Source organism: Notolepis coatsorum, assembly GCF_963971535.1.
Source record: "Notolepis coatsorum genome assembly, chromosome: 13".
Taxonomy (NCBI): domain Eukaryota; kingdom Metazoa; phylum Chordata; class Actinopteri; order Aulopiformes; family Paralepididae; genus Notolepis; species Notolepis coatsorum.
Genome location: NC_140177.1, coordinates 109,785,269 through 109,809,895, shown reverse-complemented (window position 1 = coordinate 109,809,895; position 24,627 = coordinate 109,785,269).

The window sequence follows — 24,627 nt, the reverse complement described above, 5'->3', positions numbered from 1 at the left end:
ATTCAAATAATCAAAATCTTAGCGAGACGTTAAAAGTAGAATCTGTAATGTTGTCAAACAGCGACCTCTAAGCACTTTGTTTAAAAAAAATTAAAGATTTGTCTGCTGTGTAAGTTGGAGTTGAGTAGGGATCGGGAGGGGTTGCTATTGCTGGCCACACCTCAGGTTCTGTCAAGAGAGGTCTGGAGCAATTCACAGTATAATAACTAAAGTCCAACCCGCACATTAAAATAATGTACAATACCAAGCGGGCTGTTTTGCCTTGAGGTCACTGTTTGACAGCATTACAGATTCTACCTTTAAAGTTGCACTATGGACGATTTGTACCCTGTGGTCATGAGAGGTAACTGCACCTTGCAGATAAGAGAATACATTTCTTCAAGCAAGGTAACTTTAGGCACTGTTTGACATTTGTGTAGTTCACATTTTATGCTCTAAAAATGCGCCTGTAGTCTTTTTACAGATTTTGCGGCACTGGCCATTTCCGGACAGAAGAGCTCGTATGGGCAATGTCACTGAACACTGATCTCTCCACACACAAGCACACATGAACAACCACATACACACACACAACACACATTCTACAACATGGCCCTGCTCCCAAGTAGCCCACCCCCTGACTCTTTTCTTTTAAGCCACAGATCCTGTTGTTTTTGTTGTTTGTTTGTTTTTGTTTTCCACCACTTCATCCAATTGGACAGCACCTTGCTTCCTTTTTTTTTTATCTTATTTATTAAGATAATAATAATTATCTATTTTTTACCCTTTCTTTTATATAGCTTCTCTCTCCTTGTACAGTGTCCTTGAGTCTGAGAAAGGTGCTTCTCTCTTCAAATCCAATTTATTATTATTATTATTATTATTATTATTATTATTATTATTATTATTATTATTATTATTCTGCACTCCTCACACACAAACGCACCATAGGTCGCTTTAAACACACAAGAAAAGGACACTTTAAAGGAACGGAATATTTTTTTGCACAGTATACAGTAGTTAGTAATAGCAAGTATAGCATAGGGACATAGAAGTAAAACTGTATATTGTATAGTAGTGTACATAGGACCCAGTGCCTTTAAGTCATAGCTCAACATTGTATTGCAATTATCTCAGGATTTATTAACATGTCTATTCTACTTGTTTTATTTACTATTTACTATAATTTACTATTGTATTCTTGCACAATGGAAGCGGGCATGGCCAACCGCATTTCATTGTATGCCCTGGTATGTATGTGATAAATAAACCTCTTGAATCTTGAATCTTGAAAACTGTGTTGTGTTCGCACTGATAAACAACACGGATGAGATATAAACACAGCAAGAGCAAAGGAAACGATGAGAATGGGTGAGTGGTCATGTAGGGCTTTTGGGGCCACTACTCTTTTCATTTCTGCATGTTACAAGAGATCAACAAAGACATGTCACCAAGACACGCTGTGGGCCGACAGCCCGTTCAGCTGATACCAGGCCGGTCTCCTCTTATGTGACAACCACGTTCTCGGTGATTCACACAGATCACAACCCACTCATCCAAGGTGCCACCAGTCACAATGGTGTTGCCACGCCGTCAGGGACGGGGCTAATCTCGCACCCCGGAGCGGTCAGTGCGATAGCTTGACCTTTTCACATAAGTAAAAGAGCGCCGTCTCTTTTTTATCTGTATTTACCAAGGATGCTGAGCACCATTTCAAATCTATTGAATTTTACTCTAATGGTAAAGCAATCAAATCTATATTTACTAGACATTTGTATTGGTTTATATAATGTATTTTACATTTTGGTATATTTGGTGTTTTTATCTGTTATTATAATATTACGTTTTTTACGGTATTACAGTTAAAGCCCAACCTCTAGGTTAAACCCTACTGATCAATTATGGGTAGTTCACATCATTGGTATATAATTTCATTATTTATTTTTTTCCATTTGACACCGGAAATGCCACTCTGAAAGAGTTAAAAAGGTCCATGCACGAATAACATGCACGCGCGAATCAAAAAAGCTTATCAAACGCCGACGTCACAACAGGTGTGGCTTGCATATTAATGAGCCAAATCTAATGTTGCTTTTCCACTAAAATAAAGTACTCAGTTTGTCTCCGTGTGGGGAGGCAGGGCTGCTGATGATCAGCATGAGAGCTCCAGAAATGACACGTGAAAAACTGCAGACCACTGATTGGTCAGAAGAGAGACGCGTGACGTCACTGTTTGGAGAGTCTGAACGAAAACAGAACGCCGCCATCTTTAATGTCTCGCGTAGGATGTCTTTTGTATGTTTGCAGCAAGAAACAAGTGCAATAAAAAAGGATACAGTCACTGTGTATTCTGCCTCATTTATTGATGAAACAAAACCGACATCAACACAATTTGCCACCGAGCGGAGAGTTTAGTCTGACAAAAAGATCGCTGATTAGTTACGCTTGTTGTTGGGGGTTAGGGACGTAACGTTAGTTAGCCTAATGCTAACGTTAGCAGATAGACACGAGAGGCTATCTGTGTAGAATAGACACAATGAGGTAACGTTAGCGTTAGCATAATAGACACAACGAGAGTCTGGTTAATGTTGTTATTGATTGATTGAATGAAAACTGTGTTTTACTCTGGCTTGCCAAGCTCATCATAGCCCCTTTCGTGACTGATGCACCGAGTGAAGCTTGTGGACTCGACAACAGCGAGCCCGCAGCGCTAGTTAGCTCATAGCTATCGTGTAACACTAGCCTTTGCGGGCTCGGGCGCCCTGCGGCTGCCGCCGCCGTCGCGTCCATGGGCCCCCCGGCAGGGCACCCGTGGGGACGGGTTGGGGTGTACAGAGAGGAGAGAACCATTTTGGGTCGGCCGTTCATGCCGGCCAGCGAGCCGGATGTCGGGATATGTTGTTAGCACAATAGCTACCAAGCTAAGCTATGTTATCTACTAACGTTATAAACACAATATGTGTACAACGACGACACAATGATTTACATTATTACAAATATGGTAACGTGGTTGTGGCTTTTACAAATAGTGGTTCGCTTTAGAGATGGATGGATGGCTATAATCACGGAGCAATAGTGAGGTGAAACAGATACATTTCCATTCGGCTAGTAGTAGCAAGCATATATCTATGGTAGCAAGGCTCTCTGCCTGCCACTAGCTGTGTGACTCTCAGCGCCCCCTGGTGACCAATACCTGTTGTGACGACATTACACGTGCACGTTATAAACCATTGATTAAAATATGCATGTGCATGTTGATTGTGTTGGGCAGACAAAATGTTTTGATAAAAACGCTAAAACTGGGTCAATTTCAATACTTTTTTTTCCAATTCTTCATGAAAGTCACTGTTGGCCTAGTCCACATTGTTTATTGAATAGTATAGAATATTAATATCCAGGGCTAGCATGAGTAAAAATAGAAATAGCAACTCGACTGACAGCATGGCTTCTTCCTCCTTCTGTTTCAACTCCTGACAGTCTGGACACGGGCTGTGTTTATGTTTATGTTTATTAGGATCCCCATTAGTCATCATCAACGTGTTGACTATTCTTCCTGGGGTCCTCACAGATATACACATACAAATATGAAACATTCAATATAAATCAGTCATATATCACATACATAATCAATAAAAAATGTAACAAAAGAAGGTCATAGGTGAATCCATTTCACCACAAAAACAAAGTAAACAGAAGACATTTGGATAACATGGCTGCAGCTACACTCATGCATGACATATATTGATTTCCTTCCGGATTATGGCCCTGTCCCAGGCCCTCCACAATGCATGCTGACCTGAGTCAACCTGCTCCAAATTCACATGGTTGAGATTCCCTTCCATATTCCCTGGCGCCCCCTTGTGGCCTGGGTGAGGGCATTTTTGTTAACCCCCATTTTGGGCCCAGGGCTCTCAGTTCTAGTTGCACTTCACACTGCACACTAACAATGTAATCTTAAACTTGTGATGAATCAAACTATATATGTACATTTTTACAGCTTTATCTGATTATTCTGATCAAAGTGATACATCATTTCTTTATAGCCTGAACGGTGGAATTGAAGAGGACATGATGATGCTGTGTAGTGTATGCCCCTCCCGGCCCCACCCAGACATTATACCGGCATGACATCATCTGCCCTGGCTGATCTGTGATTGCCATGTGTCTTTTTGGGGGGCGGGGGGGACAGCTTTGGTGAGTAAACAGGGGGTTATGTGGCATTTGCTCACAAACTTCAACTTTAGGACAAAAATAAAAATAAATCACTGAGAAAAAAAACACATCCCAGAAATACTCATTACCTCTTCGTTTTAGGTCACCCAGAGATTCACAAGTGTAGCTGTACAATGAAAGAGTCGAGTCGCGCTGGTTCTTAATGCTGTGTATTGGAAAGCACAAGTAAACAAACCACCACTTCCCCAGGAAGTGAGACACGTAATATACCATACAGGCACCGGCCCAGCACGCCCACCAGGCGGAGCTGTAGCCCAGCCTGTAACATCTCCCTTCCTTTAGTAAGTAACAACATCAATCCGTGCAGACCTAAGTAGTATCAAAACACCTCATCAATAACAACCACAATTAAACACAGAATCACAATTTTCCCACATTCCACATTCCCCATTTCCTTTTTTTTTTTTTTTTTTTTTTATATCTTACAGTCCATGCGCATGTGCACAGTCCTTGTGTGCTGGGGTGCGAGCGTGACTATGTGTATGTGTGTGTGTGTGTGTGTGTGTGTGTGTGTGTGTGTGTGTGTGTGTGTGTGTGTGTGTGTGTGTGTGTGTGTGTGTGTGTGTGTGTATGCATGTGTGCGTGTGAGACAGTCTCAGTTTGTGTGCGACCTAGAGGTTAAGTCTGTCCGGAGGCCGTATCGGCCTCCCGCTCCGGGAGAAGGCCCGGGCCTGTAACTCACGGCCTGGTGTGTTACCAGTCTGCGGGGAAGACGGCGTCGACCTCGGGGCTGATGACTTTGGAGACTCCTCAGGACCGCTGACGACCTCTTCGGTGCTTCCCCCACTCGCAGGCTGCTCTGGGGCCAATTCTGGGTGAACTGACGGCTGGGGAGGGGCCGCTTCTGCTGGTCGGAGATCAACCGACCAGATAGGACCGGAGTCCCAACTGCTGCAGGCACACGCCTCTCCTCCATCGGCCCGTCCTGTCACCCGGGATTGGCTTCATCCGTATGGGCCGGCCGACGTTCAGCTCCGGCAGATCCTTCGCCGATCGGTCATACATCAACTTTGCTGATTGATGTTTCACTCTCAGCTTGTCCGGGACCCCTGTGACGACCTGAGGTACCAGTAGCTGGTCGGCCACAGGGAGAAGGGTTCTCAGTCTCCGCGACATAAGCCGCTGTGCAGGGCTGCACTGCATACCCTCAGTGGGTGTGTTTCTCCAATGTAAAATGGCCTTCCAGGGGTCCTCTCTGGCCCGGTCTGCCTTTCTGCACAGGCTCTTCACAATTTTTACCGCCGACTCCGCTTTGCCGTTAGCCTTCGGGTGCCTCGGTGAGGACATAACGTGCTCAAAGCCCCACTCCCTCGCAAACGCCCGGAACTCCCCACCGGCAAACTGGCCCCCACCATCAGAAATGGCCCTGTCTGGGACCCCGTGGCGAGCAAACTGTGCCTTGCATCGTCGGATCGTGGTGTCCGCTGACAGATCAGGGAGCAAGTCGACCTCCCAGAAGTCCGAATAGTGGTCCACCACGAGAATAAAGTTCTGTGCTGCATAGCTGTACAGGTCCATGCTTACCAGCTGCCAGGGCCGTGTGGGGAGCGGGTGTGACATCATAGTCTCTTTCTGTTGTTCGTGTGCATACTCATTGCACACGGAGCACTGCTGTACGTAATCTTTGACTTCCCCTTGCATACCGGGCCAGTACAGTGTATCACGAGCCTGTCTGTAGCACGCCTCGGCCCCCACATGGTTGTAGTGGATCCGTCTCAGCATTTCCGGACGCATAGCTTTCGGAATTATGATGCGCTGACTCCTGTAGAGCACGCCATCCTGTGCACTTATCTCGTCTCTGATGGCCCAATAGTCCCGGACGGCTAAAGGGGTCTCCTCTTTGTGGTCTAGCCATCCCTTCAGCACGACTGACTTGAGTGTTTGCAGACACACATCCTCCTCAGTGTGTGTTCGAATCTGTGCCAGATGTTGGCTGCTGACGTTCAGATAGTCCGCCTGCCGAATGGCGGCCGTGTCCCACTGCTCCTGCCGCATGCTGCAGACCATTTCCCGTCTGTACAGTGTATCTGTTCTCTGTGGTGGGGTGGTGGCTCTGCTGAGTGTGTCACTTATGTACATTTCAGGGCCTGGCTTGTATACCACCGCCAGGCAGTAGTTCTGCAGTGTGAGGAGCATGCTCTGAAGGCGCTTTGGCGCACTGAGGAGAGGTTTAGTGAAGATGGACACCAACGGGCGGTGGTCGGTCTCTGCAGTCACATCACCCCTCCCATATAGGTAGTAGTGGAAGCGTTAACAGGCGAATACGATGCTTAGGCACTCCTTTTCTATCTGTGCATAATTTTGCTCCGTTTGGGTCAATGCACGAGAGGCAAATGCGACAGGCTATCCCCCCTGAAGCAAGCAGCAGCCCAGACCTGTCTGACTGGAGTCGCTCTGTACGGTGACCGGCTTGTGGACGTCATAGTACCTTAGGACTGGCACCGCCGTGATCAGAGCCTTGATTTCCTTCATGGCAGCCTCATGTTTAGGCAGCCAGTGCCACATCACATCTTTGTCGAGCAGTCTCAGAGGCTCACATACCGCTGACAAGCGTGGCATGAATCTCGACAGGTAGTTCACAAACCCGACACATCGCTGGACCCCTTTTGCATCTGTGGGGTTTGGCATGTCCAGAACCGCCCTGACCTTGTCAGGGTCAACCTTGAGGCCCTCTGCGGACAGTATGTGGCCGTGGAAGCGGACCTCCTTCAGTCGAAACTGCAGCTTTTTCAGGCCCAGTCTCAGCTTTACCTCTCTGCATCTGTCCATCAGAGCGACGAGGTTCGTGTCATGGTCGTGGTTGGCCTCATCCTCGGTGTCCCCACAGCCAACTATGAGGATATCATCGGCTATGGGCTCAATCCCTGTCAAGCCAGCCAGCAGCTCATGCTGCTTTCTTTGGTACAGCTCTGGAGCCACTGACACACCGAAAGGGAGTTTTAGCCAACGTTTCCTACCCCACAGTGTCCAGAACGTTGTCATCAGGCTGCTCTCTTCGTCCAAACGGCACTGTAAAAATGCATCCCGTGCATCCACCAGCGTGAATATACGTGCCTTTGGCAGCTTATACAGCATGTCATCCAAAGTGGGCATCAGGTAATGGGACCGTTTCAGAGCTCAGTTAAGGGGCTTTGGGTCTATACATAGTCTCAATTTGTCTGGCCTTTTTACTATGACCAGATTGCTAATCCAGTCCGTGGGTCGAGTGACTGTGGTCAAGTGCCCATCTTCTTCATATTTATCCAGCTGTGCTTTAACAGCTGCCTTCAGGGCCACTGGAACGTTCCTGGGAGCACACTGCACCGGCGCCACCATGCTGTCCAGCTCAAAGTGAATATCACCGGGCAGAGACTCAACAGGGCTGGTGAACACATCATGGTAGGCGCTGACGAGCCACTCTTTGGTCAGTGACACCTTCCTGCAGTGCTCCACTTTATTCAGCTCCTCAGGAATGGTGAAGCGTATCAGACCAAGCCTCTCACATGTCTCCGCCGAAAGCAAGGGCCTCTGGCCAGTATGTACGACTTCAAAGTCCAGTCTGTGCGTCTTACCCCTAATGACGCATTGTGTGCTGTACACCCCCAACGAGCTCATCCACTCACTGTTGTAAAGTTTCAGTTTGATGAAGCTCTTCTGAAGGGGTGTTCTAGGTGCCAGTCTTGACTTGTCCTTGATGCTCATCACATTGCATGTGGCTCCCGAGTCGAGCTGGCACCTTTGGAGGCCTTTTTGCAGTGGTAGGTTGACAAACCACTTTTTCCCTTGATTGTTCACAGCCCCCACGCTCTCTGCTGTGTAATAATAATAATAATAATAATACATCTATTTTATATAGCGCTTTTCCAGGTGCTCAAAGACGCTTTACATGGGCAGGAGAGACAAACTATGGCAAAACAAAAAAACAGAACAAAAATAATACATGACAAAAATAAAATAACACCGACAGAATTAGAGGTCAAAAGCAAGATTGAAAAGGTGAGTTTTGAGGGCTGATTTAAAAGATGTCAGGGTGTTTGCATCACGGATATGGCTGGGGAGGGCATTCCAGAGGGAGGGGGCAGCAGCAGCGAAGGCCCTGTCGCCCCAGGTCCGGAGCCTGGTCGTGGGAGGTGTTAGGAGGTTGGCATCTGCAGACCTAAGGCGACGGGTGGGCGTGTGACGGTGGAGGAGGTCGGACAGGTAGGGAGGGGCAAGGTTGTTGAGGGCTTTGAATGTGATGAGTAGTATTTTAAAATGTATCCTGTATTTGATTGGAAGCCAGTGGAGGTCGTGGAGGACAGGGGTGATGTGATCAGATCGACGGGTGGAGGTGAGCATGCGGGCAGCAGAGTTTTGGACATATTGGAGTTTATTGAGGATAGTGTTTGGTGAGCCGTAGAGGATGCTGTTGCAGTAATCTAGTCGTGATGATATGAATGCATGAACCAGTGTTTCAGCAGCGGAGAGTGATAGGGAGGGGCGGAGACGAGCAATGTTCCGGAGGTGGTAGAAGGCCGATTTGGTTATGTGGTTCACATGGCGGAGGAAAGAAAGGGTGGGGTCCAGGATGATGCCAAGGTTACGGACGTGAGTGGAGGGGGTGACAATGGTACCATCAATATTTAGGGTGAAATCCTGGGTGTGGCTGGTGAGGGATTTTGGACCGATAATGATTATTTCTGATTTATTGCAGTTTAGTTTAAGAAAGTTATTTTGCATCCATGTTTTGATGTCTGTGAGGCAGGTGCTGAGGGTGGAGAGAGTGGCTGGAGTGATAGTCTTGGTGGAGAGGTAGAGCTGAGTGTCGTCTGCATAGCAGTGAAAACGCAGGCCATGTTGGCGGAGAATCAGACCAAGTGGAAGGATGTAGAGGATGAAGAGCAGGGGACCAAGTACTGAGCCTTGGGGGACACCATGAGTGATGGGGGCAGTGGGGGATTTGCAGTTGTTGATAGAGATGAATTGGTGCCTGTGTGAGAGGTATGATTGGAGCAAGGTGAGGGGGATTCCGGAGATGCCAACGGAGGACTGGAGACGAGTGATGAGGATGGGGTGACTGATGGTGTCAAAAGCAGCGCTGAGGTCTAGGAGAATGAGGATGGAGAGGGAACCAGAGTCGGCAGAGAGGAGTATGTCGTTGGTGACCTTTAGAAGAGCAGTTTCGGTGCTGTGTTTGGTGCGGAATCCGGATTGAAATGTATCATAAAGGTTATTGTTGTCGAGGTAGGATTTTAATTGGGAGGCAATGGCTCGCTCAATTATTTTTGAGAGGAAAGGGAGGTTGGAAATGGGGCGGAAATTATCAAGGGTTTCAGGGTTGAGACCGGGTTTTTTTAGTAAGGGGGTGACGGAAGCAATTTTGAGGGCGGGGGGAAATAGGCCAGTGGTCAGAGAGGTGTTTACGATGGAGGTGATTAGGGGAGAAAGGGCAGGGAGACAAGCCTTGACTAGGATGGAGGGGATAGGGTCCAGGATGCAGGTAGAAGTTTTCATTGTAGAGAGAATGGAGGATAGGTCCGATGCAGTGATTTCAGTGAAGGATGTAAAAGGTGGGTTGGGCGGTGGAGAGGGGGTTGAATCCGGAGGGGAGATAGTGTTGGCGGAGGCAATTGTTAGTTGGGTGTGGATTTTGTCAATTTTTGTTTGGAGATGTGACAGATAGGAGACACATTTACTGACAGTGAAGGAACAGTACACGTCTCTCTCCTCCCGGTCGCTGTCCTCCAGTTCCCCTGGCCATGGGTCATCCACAGCATTTAACTGGCGAGCCTGCTGGCCTCTTTTCATGCAAACTTTTGCAAAATGGTTAGCCGTGCCACATGAACGGCATGATTTACCAAAGGCGGGGCACTGGTCACGCCCACGTTTGTGCCGTGTGCCACAGTACTTGCATTCACCAGTGTCTCTCATGTTCTGTGGCTGTGCCGATGTGTTGGCCTCGGATGGCCTGCTGGCAGGCCTCCGTCCATATCGCTGCCCTTGTGTGGCGTTAACGCTGTCCCCAGGCCCGGAGCTGCCGCTGCCCAGAGACATGGTCTTTAACCTACTGTCCATGACCTCAGCTGCCCGACAAATAATGATGGCCTGATCCAATTTAAGATCCTTTTCTCTTAATAAGCAACGTCTAGCGCCCTCATCAGTTATCCCTAGGACAAGCCTGTCCCTTATGAGTTCATCTTTAATAGCTCCATATTCACAAGAGGCAGCCTTTTCTCTCAGTCTTGTAACAAAAGCATCAAACAGCTCTCCATCCTCCTGTTTCAAGTTGCCAAAAACGTACCTCTCGAATATCACGTTCTTAGCTGGTGTGAAGTATTGCTGCAGTGCTGTCAGAATAGCCCCCACATCTTTTTGTTGCTCCATGGTGAGTCCCAGGTTGTGTTTATAAATATGACGACAGTCGTTCCCCATTAACCGTCTGAGCGCCGCCGCCTGTACTGGCTTTGCTTTCTCGCTGAGCCCGGTCGCGAGCAGATAGTCCTCGAACTCTGCTTGAAAGCTCACCCAGTTGCCGTGAATGTCTCCCGTCATTTTCATTGGCTCCGGAGGCGGAATGCTGGATGCCATTGTCGCCACAAACTCTCACCCAAACAACACATAAACGTCCGCTGTTATTGCAAACAGCTGTTTCGGGCCGTATATAAATCCTCTTTGGGTCCTCCTAGTTCCACTTCTGACACCATGTTTGCAAGTGTAGCTGTACAATGAAAGAGTCGAGTCGCGCTGGTTCTTAATGCCGTGTATTGGAAAGCACAAGTAAACAAACCACCACTTCCCCAGGAAATGAGACACGTAATATACCATACAGACACCGGCCCAGCACGCCCACCAGGCGGAGCTGTAGCCCAGCCTGTAACAATATCCTGCATGCAGCTGACTGGGGAGACACCATAGGGAAGACTGAAGGAGCCTGCCTGAAATGGATCAAACGTACCTGTTTATGTCATAAATGTATAGATGTAGCAGTACTCATGGCCGCCTAGTTATAGTTGAAAGTGGGGGTGCAAGATTATTATTATTTTTTTCTTTTTTATGATTTTTTTTTTGGTTTTTTTGGGGGGTGCAATATTATTAAGTGACAGGCAAGGGGTGGTTTGGAGGGGGTCCGGCACGATCCCCTCCACGGCAGATTTTTTTAAATTTAATGAACACCTGTACGTGCAATTTCCTGCAATATAGAGCCTTCAATCTTGACCAATAAAGCTGCTCTTTTCACTATACAACTCAGTTTATATTGCAGTATGATAGCCAATTACTATAATAATAATAATAATAATAATAATAATAATAATAATAATAATAATAATAATAATAATAATAATAATAATAATAATAATAATAATAATAATAATAATAATAATAATAATAATAATAATATATTAATATATATATTATAGTCTATCTGTATGTCGTGTGTGTCATATATATGTTATGATGAATTGAAAATGGGGGACCCTGATGTAAACAAGACGAAAGGCTTTCTCTGGTCTGCATACCCTTAACAATTGTATGTATTGAGCTGTACTGTACTGTACCCATTCTGCAATCTGTTAATAAAGTTTTCAATCAATCAATCAATCAAGTAGCGCTAAACAATGGAGGCCAGTGAAAGTAACTCTGCCCCAGCCCTACAAAGGCAGAATGCAGTAACTTCAGTTACTATAGTTTGCCTTTGTAGGGCAGTACTAATATGGTTGTATTAGGGCTTGTGTCCATAGCCGACGTTTTATGAGTTGTCAGCTCCTTTCTGTCATTCATTTCTATGCTGGAGAAGCGACAGGCGCGTTCCTCTTCCCAGCGACGCGCCTCGCGTTTTTTGAGCTCTGGGCGGCAGCGTTTTTGGCGGAGCGCTCCCAGCTCATAAAGTTGAAACTAGTTAAACTTTTGGAAAAGGAGCGCGCTCATCAATGTAAACTCATCGAGGAAGGGGCGGAGCCGCGGCTGGCTCGAGCCTCAGAAAAAGCGCTCTGAGCTTTTTTTTTTCTTTTTTCAAAGCGGTCCGTCTACCGAAGCCTCCTTTGAGTGTTCGCTTTTAATTGCAAAAGCAAAGAAACCGCACAATATTGGCGAGCAGCTCATCAAACCAGCCTGCATCAAAATGGTTTAGAAACTGTGCGGCCCACAGGTGGCGGATAAACTAAAATCAGTACCACTCTCGAACAATGTAGTGAAAGACCGAATTGATAAGATGTCAAGTGATTGCGAGCAGCAGCTGTCAGAAAAGCTTAGAAAGGGTCCATTTGCCATACAACTTGATGAAACTACAACTGTCGCAGACGAGGCTGTGCTCATCGTTTATGTGCAGTATATCGAAAATGAGGATCTGAAGCAGGACATTCTCATGTCAGTCAACCTTACTACCACCACTCGAGGTGAGGATATTTTTACTGCAGTGGATTCTTACTTCATTCAACATAAATGCAAACCGTTCACCATTAGGGCCTGATTTGAGAGGATGAATACAGGATTTGAATATTGGCCAACATTTTGAAATACATATGGTGCAAGATGAGATTTGTTGATTGAAGGCACAAGTCAAAGAAGCATAGTGGGTCTAATTATGATGCATATGCCTGTGTATAAGCAGTTTGTTATTAAAATGACAAAAAAATTATTAAAATGACCAAAAAAAAAGTATTTTATGGTATTTTATTAGGAGGGGGGTCCAGGAATTTCATCAGAGATGTTTGGGGGTCCCTGGGGGAAAAAAGGTTGGGAACCGCTGGTGTAGAGGATACAGATGTAGCCACGCGTGCGTTCCTGATATCAACTGGGGTTGCACACACCTAATGGCGCCACGTGCATGCATGCTCCCGGCGCGTGCGCGCGCTCCCACGCATGCGCATAAATGTCCCCTCGCTTGAGCACAGACTACAGACAGTGCCTAATTGCCTCTACGAATGGAATGTAACACATCATTCACAACAAGTTAGGTGTGAATGTATCTGAGAACGTATTTAACACACCTGACGACCGGCACTATTGATATGCAAAGTAGCCCAGGGGGGTACTTATAGCGAGTTGGCGAGTGCAGCGCATTCCTGTGTGCGTGCACGCGCTTTTGCGCAAATCTTACCCTGCACGGAGTGCAACCCCGTCCCATGACCAACGCATGCCTGGATGTAGCCTAATGGTCTTCATACACATGTAGTGTAGAGGGGTAGAGGGTACTCTGCTATACAAAGGCAAACACCAGTAACGGAAGTTACTGCTCTTTTCCTTTGTAGGGCAGAATTGCTTGACTGAACTTGATGCACTAACAAACGTTTCAAACAATGTAAGTGTCCTGCTGACAGTTTTTATACAGGCCAAATACAATGGCGATCAATAGGATGTGTTTTCCACCTAAAGTGGACTGTGAAAAAAGTACCCGGATTTACCGGTCTGATGTATAGGTCAGACACCTATATAGGTATAATAACACCCATGTATCACCTGCTAGCACATGTTAGCCTATGTTAATCTCCCATAGCACAAAGGTCCACAAAGACGACTTCAAACTGGAAATGGTAACAACAGATGAGGTACTCAAAAAACTGAGTGCCCTCCAACCTAACAAGGCCACTGGCCATGACAACATCCCCTCCAAATTCCTCAGAGACTCAGCAGCCGCCATCACCCCAGTCATCACACACATAATAAACCTCTCCATAAAACAGGGACACGTCCCCAAGGACTTCAAAATTGCGGGAGTAACACCCCTGCACAAAAAGGCAGTAAATTAGACCCTGGCAACTACCGCCCTGTTTCTATCCTTACCTCCATCTCGAAAGTCATGGAACATTTTTTATACGAACAGGTCGAAAAATACCTCGCGGAAAAAAATCGAATCTACGAATTCCAATCTGGTTTCAGAACATCCCACTCCACTGACACATGCCTTCTCTATTTGAACGACCACATCAAACAAGAGGTGGACGCGGGCAAATACTGCGGCATGGTCATGCTGGACCTACAAAAGGCCTTCGACACTGTCAATCACACCATTCTGATTGACAAGCTAAAAGCAATTGGTTTTGATAGTCTATCAGTGAGCTGGATGCAATCCTACCTGGAGGGGAGAGAGCAGATGGTGGAGGTAAACGGTACCCTACCCCCCCCCCCCCCTCACAGTGAGCTGTGGTGTTCCACAAGGAAGCATACTAGGTCCGCTACTGTTCCTAATTTATGCAAATGACATGTCGTCAGCTTGTGACTGCAACTTGTTCCTGTTTGCGGACGACTCAGCCGTGCTGGTCTCTGACAAGAACAAGTTTGAAAAAACCCTCAGCTCAGAACTAGGCAAAATCTGCATATGGCTCTCTGATAACAAACTATCAGTACACATGGGCAAAACAGAGTCCATTCTCTTCGGTTCAAATAACAAACTCAGCAAGACAGACGGCTTCTCAGTTACAGTGGGTGACAATATTGTCACAAGGAAAGAAGATATTACCTACCTGGGTTCCATCCTAGAGGCAAATCTTTCCTGTGACAAAATGGCATCCAATGTAATAAAAAAAGTCAACCAACGAACACGATTCTTGTACCAATTGTACCATTCTTGTCTCCTCACTGGTAAACAAGAATACCCTGAAGACTCTGGCAGGAGCACTCATTCAAGGGTACTACGACTATGCTTGCACCTCATGGTACCAAAGCACCTCAAAGGCGCTAAAAACTAAATTACAAACATCTCAAAACAAACTGGTCAGACTACTGCTTGACCTTACTCCTAGAACCCACCTCACCCCTGCCCACTTTGACAACCTAGGATGGCTTAGAGTAGACGACAGAGTACAGCAACTTGCAATGGGCCTGGTCTACAAGATACACTACACGACCAAGGTACCCATGTACATGTCAAAATACTTCCCAAAGGTCAGTGAATACCACGATCACAACACCAGAGGGAGCTCCACAAATCATGTTAAACCCAGATTCGGCTCAAACAAGGGACTAAACACATTTCGCAATTATGCCACATCAATGTGGAACGCCCTACCCAAAGCTGTAAAGGAATGTGAATCACTACCCACTTTCAAAAACACTCTAAAAAAACACCTACGGGAGACTGCAATTCGAAACTGGCCCCTGTAAATGTCCTAACTCAACCCCCCCTGTCAGAATGCAGGTAGGTGAATTCCAATGGTTGAAGGCAATCACAGAGACAGAGAGTGTTTACTCTTGAACAGGTTCGACTTTAATAGTAAGAACACAGAGTAAATTCTAAGAGAGAGCAAGTGCTAAAAGCACAAGTGTAAGATAAGGTAAATGGGAGCTTATTGGAGGTCCACAGTAGAACCGTCCGCGTTATCCCCGAACGCAATTAGTGAAGACCTGACAATGGACAAACAGAAGAGAGGTATGTTAAATAGAGACCAAATACCAACATTCCACACACACCCCCGTGACAGCCAATCAGGAACCACCCCTAAGTGACAGCACTAATTGACAGGGAAATGACAGGTGACAAGCCCAGTGACATATGCCAGGAATGTGGGTGGTCACCGACCGAGGTCGGTGTCCAGAACGTAACAGTACCCTCCCCCGACGAACGGCACCAGACGTTCACCTAGGAGCCTCGGGATTCAGCCGCCGGAAATCAACGATCAGGCTGGGATCTAAAATATCCCTTTGAGGCACCCAAGAACGCTCTTCTATCCCGTACCCCTCCCAATCCACCAAGAACTGAAACCCCCTACCCCTCCGCCTACAACCCAGTATCCTCCGCACCGTGTAAATGGGTTGACCGCCAATAAACCGGGGCGGAGGAACCACAGGCAGTGGCGGGGCCAAGGGCGATGAGAGGAATGGCTTCAACAGGGACACATGAAACGTCGGATGAACCCTCATAGAGCTCGGAAGTCGTAACTTGTAAGCCACTGGATTAACCCGATGAATCACTTTAAATGGTCCTATAAAGCGAGGAGCCAGCTTCTTGGATTCCACCCGGAGAGGGAGATCCCGGGTGGAAAGCCAAACCCGCTGCCCTGGACGGTAAACTGGAGCCGGACGACGCTTACGGTTAGCCTGCCGTTGGGTACTAACCGAAACCTTCTGTAGCGCCTTCCGAACCTGTTTCCACGTCCTGCGACAGCGAGCCACATGTGCCTGGGCCGAGGGCACCTCCGCCTCCTGCTCCTGCTCGGGAAACAGAGGAGGTTGAAAACCATACTGGCACTGAAAGGGAGACATATCGGTAGAAGAGGAGAGAAGGGTATTATGCGCGTACTCAGCCCAAGCCAACCTCCTACTCCACGTTGCCGGACTACCGGCAACGTAACACCTCAAGACCCCCTCCAAATCCTGGTTGACCCTCTCCGTCTGTCCATTCGACTGTGGATGGAACCCAGACGACAGACTGACAGAGGCGCCGAGGCCGGCGGCAAACGCCTTCCAGAACCTGGAGGCGAACTGAGGACCCCGGTCCGACACGATATCTACTGGCAGCCCGTGGACCCGAAAGACATGCTGTATAATTAAATCAGCAGTCTCCCGGGCCGAAGGAAGCTTGGGGAGAGGGACAAAGTGAGCCGCCTTAGAGAACCGATCCACCACCACCAAAATGGTGGTGAACCCGTCCGAAAGGGGAAGACCAGAAATAAAGTCCAGAGATATGTGTGACCAGGGTCGTTTAGGAATAGGAAGTGGTCGGAGGAGACCCGCCGGTGCCCGTCGAGAGGTCTTACTACGTGCGCACACCGGACAGGCCGCCACAAAGGAACGCGTATCCCCCTCCACTGTCGGCCACCAGAACCTCCTACGGATAAATTCCAGGGTCCTGGTTGCCCCTGGGTGGCTGGTGAGGGATGACGCATGTGCCCACTGTAGCAAGCGTGAGCGCGCCACCTTGGGAACATACGACCGTCCCGGAGGACCCCCACCAGGATCGGGCTCCCGCGTTAGCGCCGACCTTACCACCTTCTCTATGCCCCAAGACACGGGTGCCAAAATCAAGGCCGGTGGAATAATGGGATGGGGCTGCTCCTCCCGCCCAGGAAGATCAAACTGGCGCGACAACGCGTCAGGTTTGATATTCTTGGAGCCGGGTCTATAGGAGATGGTATATCGAAATCGTGTGAAGAACAACGTCCACCTGGCCTGGCGAGCGTTAAGGCGTTTAGCCCCTTGGATGTAAGCCAAGTTCTTATGGTCGGTCCAAATAATGAAAGGATGTGCCGCCCCCTCCAACCAATGTCTCCACTCCTCCAGTGCCAATTTGATCGCCAATAACTCCCGATTACCCACGTCGTAATTACGCTCGGCTGGTGACAGACGGCGAGAAAAAAAAGCACACGGGTGCACTTTCCCATCCTTTAAGCATCTCTGAGAGAGCACCCCCCCCACCGCGACGTCAGAGGCATCCACCTCCACAATGAACGGAACCTCCGCGTCATGGCGGATCAATACAGGAGCGGATGTAAAACGACGTTTAAGATCGCAGAAGGCCGACTCAGCCCTAGGCGACCATTCAAAGCCAGGGAGAGAGGCCTTAGTGAGAGCTGTTAAGGGATTGGCTAAGGCGCTAAAATTGCGAATAAAGCGCCTGTAAAAATTTGCAAAGCCCAAAAACCGTTGTAACCCCTTGAGCGACGAAGGCCGTGGCCAGTCCAAAACTGCACTCACCTTGGCTGGATCCATGCGCAGATCGCCCTTCGTCAACACAAAGCCCAGGAAGGACACGGTGTTCGTGTGAAACACACTTCTCAGCCTTAACGAATAGTTGATGCTTGAGGAGACGGTCTAGCACCTCCCGAACGTGCATTTGGTGTTGCACCATATCGCGAGAAAAAATCAGGATATCATCTAAGTAGACAAACACCGACACCCCAATCAAGTCTCGCAGCACGTCGTTAACCAGGGCTTGGAAGACTGCCGGAGCATTAGCCAAACCAAAGGGCATGACCAAATACTCATAGTGCCCATTGGGTGTGTTAAATGCAGTCTTCCACTCGTCTCCCTCTCTAATCCTGACCAGGTTGTATGCATTACGTAAGTCAAGTTTAGAAAAGACCTGTGCCCCCTGTAAGCACTCAAAGGCCGTGTCCATGAGGGGTAAAGGATATCGGTTCTTGATGGAAACGTCATTCAATCCCCTATAATCAATGCATGGGCGCTGATCCCCATCCTTTTTATCAACAAAAAAGAAGCCAGCGCCGGCAGGGGAAGTGGAAGGGCGTATGTGCCCCGCAAGCAATGCCTCCTCTATGTAGGTGTTCATGGCCAAGGTTTCGGGGCGTGAGAGAGAGAACATTCGCCCGCGAGGCGGGGAGGTACCGGGTAGAAGATTAATGGGACAGTCGTATGATCTATGAGGCGGAAGTGCTTTAGCACGCGTCTTGCTAAAAACGTCCGCCAGGTCCCAATAGATCTCAGGCACCCCTATTAAATCGGGATTAGAGGGTAGATCAGAATCTGCCACGCTCCCCACCATCCTGGAGAAAGAGGGAGGAGACAAAAGAGAAGAGGGGGGGGAGACAAGGGTTTGGGCAAACTCCCGCTGACGATCGACTTGACGTCGGCCGCCGTTGAGAGTTCGCCCGTGCTCCAATTAATGACACGAACACATGACGACAACCAGGGATGACCCAACACCATGACAGAATAGGGGGAAAAGATGACAAAAAAAGTAACCCATTCCCACTCCCCACCCTCCACCCGGATGTCACCCCCACAGTTGATCGCCACCTCAAAAAATTTGCGAGAGTCCGTGGTCTTGGCAGGAATGAGCCCACCTGCTGGCGCCCTCTCGAGGCCCGACGGCGCACCTTCCATCCCCGATTGGCGCTGAGCCGATACAGCCTGGACCCGACAGCTGCCGAAGCGGTGACCGGTGCGGCCGCACCGGAAGCAGCGTCGCTCTTTGATGAAGCGCTGCCTCTCGTCGTCCGAGAGCGACAGCGCTCCAAGCTGCATGGATTCATCACCCAGTGGCCCACTCGTGTAATGCATGGAATTATCAACACCAGGAGAAGAAGGAAAACATACCTGGGGCTGGGTGTTGTTGACATGCTCCTTCTCCCTCTCCCGGTGCCGATTATCCATCTTGATGGTGGTGTTGATCAGCACTTCCAGCTGCTCGGGGATCTCACGCGCGGAGAGAGCATCTCGCATCCGCGCTGAGAGTCCCCTGACGAACAGAACCACGCAGACGTTCTCCGCCCAAGCTGTCTCCCGAGCCAAGATCCTAAATTTGATAGCATAAGCTGCGACAGTGCGGAGGCCCTGCCGGCAGTCGAGAAGGCGACCACCAGCCTCGAAGATCGAGAGTACCCGGGAAGTATTGAATACTCTTCTCAATTCCCGGGTAAAGGCGTCCAGACTGTCGCAGATTATCGCCCCTGCCTCTAATTCCGCCGTAGCCCAGGAGAGAGCTTCGGTGAGCAGTGTGATAATATACGCTACCTGCGCTGTCTCCGATGGAAATGATCGTGGTTGCAGCCGGAAAACGAGTAGACACTGGGTGATGAATTCCCGACAACCATCCGGTGATCCGTCATAGCGAGCGGGCGCCTGCAGATGTGGTTCGCGGGACCGCTCCTGGACCCCGAACCCCCCCCGACTTTCCTCTGCGTGGAGCGCTGCTTCCCCCGCCGCCGACTGCACACCAGCCACTCCTTCTTGGGCTTGTCGAGCTGTGGCCAACGCCGACTGCGCCACCGCTTGGGATGATCCGACGACCCCATTGAGTCGGATTAACTCGGCGCTGACCAGCTGCTGATGTTCCTCCATCCGTGTCTGGGCTGCTCCCTGCGTCCGGAGCATCTCCATGATGGCCTCCATGGAATTCTGATGGTCAGGTCTTCTGTCAGAATGCAGGTAGGTGAATTCCAATGGTTGAAGGCAATCACAGAGACAGAGAGTGTTTACTCTTGAACAGGTTCGACTTTAATAGTAAGAACACAGAGTAAATTCTAAGAGAGAGCAAGTGCTAAAAGCACAAGTGTAAGATAAGGTAAATGGGAGCTTATTGGAGGTCCACAGTAGAACCGTCCGCGTTATCCCCGAACGCAATTAGTGAAGACCTGACAATGGACAAGCAGAAGAGAGGTATGTTAAATAGAGACCAAATACCAACATTCCACACACACCCCCGTGACAGCCAATCAGGAACCACCCCTAAGTGACAGCACTAATTGACAGGGAAATGACAGGTGACAAGCCCAGTGACATATGCCAGGAATGTGGGTGGTCACCGACCGAGGTCGGTGTCCAGAACGTAACACCCCCCCCAATGTACAGTAAATGACCAACTATGGTCTTGTCAATATTCCAATGTACAGTTTTGCTTGTTCAGTTGTACAGTGTACCCCACCCACCCCTCCTACCCAACCTCCCCCCACCCACCCAACCACCTCCAATGTACAGCTGACAGATTGACAGGCTGCAGGCCGCGTTCCGGTTTCCTCTGATTTGCCACTAAGCCCACGTGACCCTACGCTAGCACGCCCCCCTTATGGCTGAGAGTAGTGGCAGGCAGAGAGCCTTGCTACTACTAGCCGAGTGATGAATGAAATTATATCTGTTTCACCTAACAACACTATTGCTCCGTGATCATAGCCATCCATCTCTAAAGCTAACCACTATTTGTAAAAGCCACAACCACGTTACCATATGTAAATCATTGTGTCGTTGTACATTATTGTGTATACACCGTTAGAAGCTAACGTAGCTTAGCTTGGTAGCTATTGTTGTGCTAATGTCACCAGACCCCCACGGGAAGTATCCAGGTCTAAGGCTAAGACCCACGCCTCCTAGGCCTAGGGTAGTTAAAAGGAGGAAGCGCTCAATGCCCTGTCAACCCACCCCCAGGCTGTTGCTCCCACCCACGCTACCTATCCCCGCCCCTGAGGCACTACACACGTGAATAAAAGGGTTTGCCCTGCACACGGGTCTATGACTATCACACACTAGTCTAGAATCACACCAAACCTCAAAACACGGTTCACTGCAAATAGCCTAAAATAGGTATCAATATCACACCATCTCTCGGGGAGCCACGGCAAATGATTATGGGGAACATAGGTTATGTAAATACACACTAAGTGTCACACAGCAACTATGGGGGCTGGGATAAAATAGTGGGGGCTGCTCACCGCTAGGGGTGGTGACTAGGCCTAGAATACTCCTCTCATATCCTAACCTAGGTTTGGGCAGTGGAAGCGCTGAGTTTACAAACACTACAAAAAAGGGTTTAGTTATGACCGGGGCCCGAAGGTGAGGGCCGGAAGGACGCCACCCCCTTCCGCTCCCGTAGCCCCTCACGCCTTCGGGCTGAAACCGTTCTGTCCGTACTGGGGTGTTTCAGGTGCCGGTTACACCTTAGTTTCGTTTTCGTTTCATTGTCAGATGAGTTTCGCCGCAACGTAGCAGAGGCGAGTCACACTTTCGTTTTTGTCACCTGAGCACAGTGATGTAGTACACTGCCAAAGCAGTAGGTGGCAGTAGGTGGCGAACATGAAGGTAATTTCAACCAATCAGAACTTGAATGTGCCAATACACTTCCTGCAAAGAAAATGTCAACAAGGCGGGCCACCATCTTTGCCTATTTACCCAATGCAGCAATTCTTTTTCAGCAAAGTCTAATAAAAGTGCAATAAACAAAACGGATACATTCACTGTGTGTTCTGCCTGTCATTTGTTGATGAAACAAAACTAACATCAACACAAGTGACCACCAAGAGCGGATAGTTTAGTCTAAAAAAAGATCGGTAGCTACATTGTTAGCTGCATGCTAACGTCAATGGAATATGCCATTATAACAGTATAGCATTGTGGCTAGAAGCTAACGTTAGCTCACGCTAGTTAGCCAGCACCAAACTGATGATATTGGGAGCTATCAGTAGTTAGATAACATTAGAGACAACACTGTGTGTATTAAACAAAGGTGAATAGATGACTGGGCCATTTTGTTTAATGCTTGTTAAGTTGAAAGAGGAGCTTTGAGCTAACAGGGTCTGATAGCTAACGCTAGCTCATGTTAGCCAGTGGCAGTGCTCAACCAATCGTTAATGCTAGCAGAATGAATGGATGTAAACTTTATTTAACATATTGCATAATGGGTACAATACAATACGGCTCAATACAAACAATTGTTAAGGGAATGCAGACTGTTGTAGCTTGGACTGGGGTCCTTATAACAATAACTTGACAACACATGGTAGCTGCAGCTATTTGGGACACGGAGCTCTGTCCCAAACACACACACACACACTCTGTTGTCACCGGAAGGGCATGCAGATGGTATCTACTGCGCATGGGCGTTTTCGCAACAACGGCTCCGTGAAGGCTACACGACTGTTGTCGGTGAGTTTTGGCGCTGCTCAAAAACGGAAAACACATTTTAGCGTATTCAGTAGGGCCACAACGTATCCACCAAAAAACGCATTTCTGTGTAAAAGGGACATGAAATGTTTTCAAACGTATTCAAAAAACGACCACAAAAACACTAGTCTAACATGGGCCTTAGTATACTCCAAGCACCAGGCGTATAATAATGTCCTCCCGCCTGTAATGGAAGGCAAAGTCAGTAATAGCAAGGTCCCCCCGTTCCCGGGTTCGTCACAATGCACAAATTAGATATTCTCCATATGATACAACAAAGAGAGAGAGGTAGTTCACAGAGGATGGAGTGTCCAAAATACTGGGTTCAAATCTTCTACAGTTTTACTGGCTTACTGCATGCCGTTCTGATAATCTTCAGCTCCACGCTACTGATAATATTCCTAATTCCAATGCAGTCACTGTTCTTCTATTTCTTCATTTACCACTCGGGAAACAGTTCGCTTGTCAGGCGCGTATTCTGATATCTTGTATCCATTTACTCACGGCGTGCAGTGCTGTGACAATGTCTCTCCTGTCTGAGGCTCCACCCGTTCCACAGCGGGGGGGAACACCGCAGTCGGCAATACGAAAATGTTCCACTGGAGAAAAGCACAAGACAAAAAGAGTTGCGTGTCCTCGTACTCTTGCAGCTGTCCTCTGGTGTCGTCCTCTCGACTCCCGTTTCGTTCTCCTACTGTCCACCATTGATCCTCCTTTCAACAGCGCCAGTACTTCCGGGCACCGCCCCGCCACGCCAGCCAGCCAATCCACTTCTTGCTCCCTCCAACGACGCTCCCCAGCTGCGTAAGAAAGAGGGCACACATGTGTAGACTGCATGACGTTAAGTAAGCTACCCCCCCCTTGGTGGTCCTGCACTCGCCTGCTGTAGCTGTCTTCTGCACAAAATCACCATCCTCCCAAGACGGCTCTCCACTCTCCCACCGGGACTTCCTGGACTCCGTCTAGACAAGAAAGCAGGGACAGCATGGTGCAGTACAGTGACGGTGATTCGAATACCCATCATAGGCCGATATACACTTGCCTGTTATATCAGCCAGGTAAGCCTTTAGGTCCTCTTCCAGACCATCCCGGGACACGTCCTCCTCTTGGGATCCCGCAGGTACATCCACACCCCCATACAGACACCCATATACCCCCACCCGCGACATTTCCCCCCCCCCTATTTCGATGGCCGTCCCGGCCATCACAGCTGGACCAAGCGGATGGGGGGCTTGCCCAGGTTGCTGCGCCGGGATCGTCGAGGCGGTCTCGCCTCCAGGGGGACCACTGCAGGCCCGGCTTTGGCCCTTCCATTCCCTTGGCTGCTCCCTCCTTCCTCAGGATCGACAGGTACCTCAACCTCTCCAGGACCTCCTTCCATTCCACTCGACTCCAGGCGCCGGGATCGTCGAGGCGGTACCACCTCCAGGGGGACCACTGCAAGCTCTGCTGCCTCTAGCTGTACAGGTAACCTGGGTTCCTCTGCAGGTCTTGGTACAGCGGGGCCAAAGTGAAGCTCTGGGACCGGGAGGATGTAACCGCCGGGGGCGGCAGGAAGGGGAAGCGGAGACCCTGGGTTTCTAGGGGGGCCCTACCTTCTGCCGGTCCCTCCAGCACTTCATCAGGGTGTAAGGGCACTCCTGCTGGACAGGGGCGGAGATTGTTTCTATGCAGGGTGCGACCAGGCCCTTCCTGGCCCTCCGGCCGAACCAGATACACGGGTTGGTTGGGTCGGGGCTGTCCGATAACCACATGGGGTCTTGGTACCCACGGGGTGCCAACTTCCCCTGGGCCCGCCGACGAAAGTTCCTTATCAAGACCCGCTCCCCCGGCAGCAAGGGTACTGCTCGCGCCCCTCAGTCATAACGAGCTTGATCCCACCGCTGTCTCTTGGTCACATTCGCCTGTACACGCTCGTAGGCCTCTGTCAGCGTCTGGTGATGGCCGTGAACCCATCCCTCCAGGGTGGCTCTCCGTTGCGGGGGTGAGACATCGTGTATCAAGTCCACTGGTAACCTGGCATGGCGACCAAACACTACAAAATGAGGAGTCATACCGGTACTTGCATGTATGGCATTATTGTAGGCTTGGACTAGGTATGGAAGCTGATGGTGCCAGTTTGGTTGGATG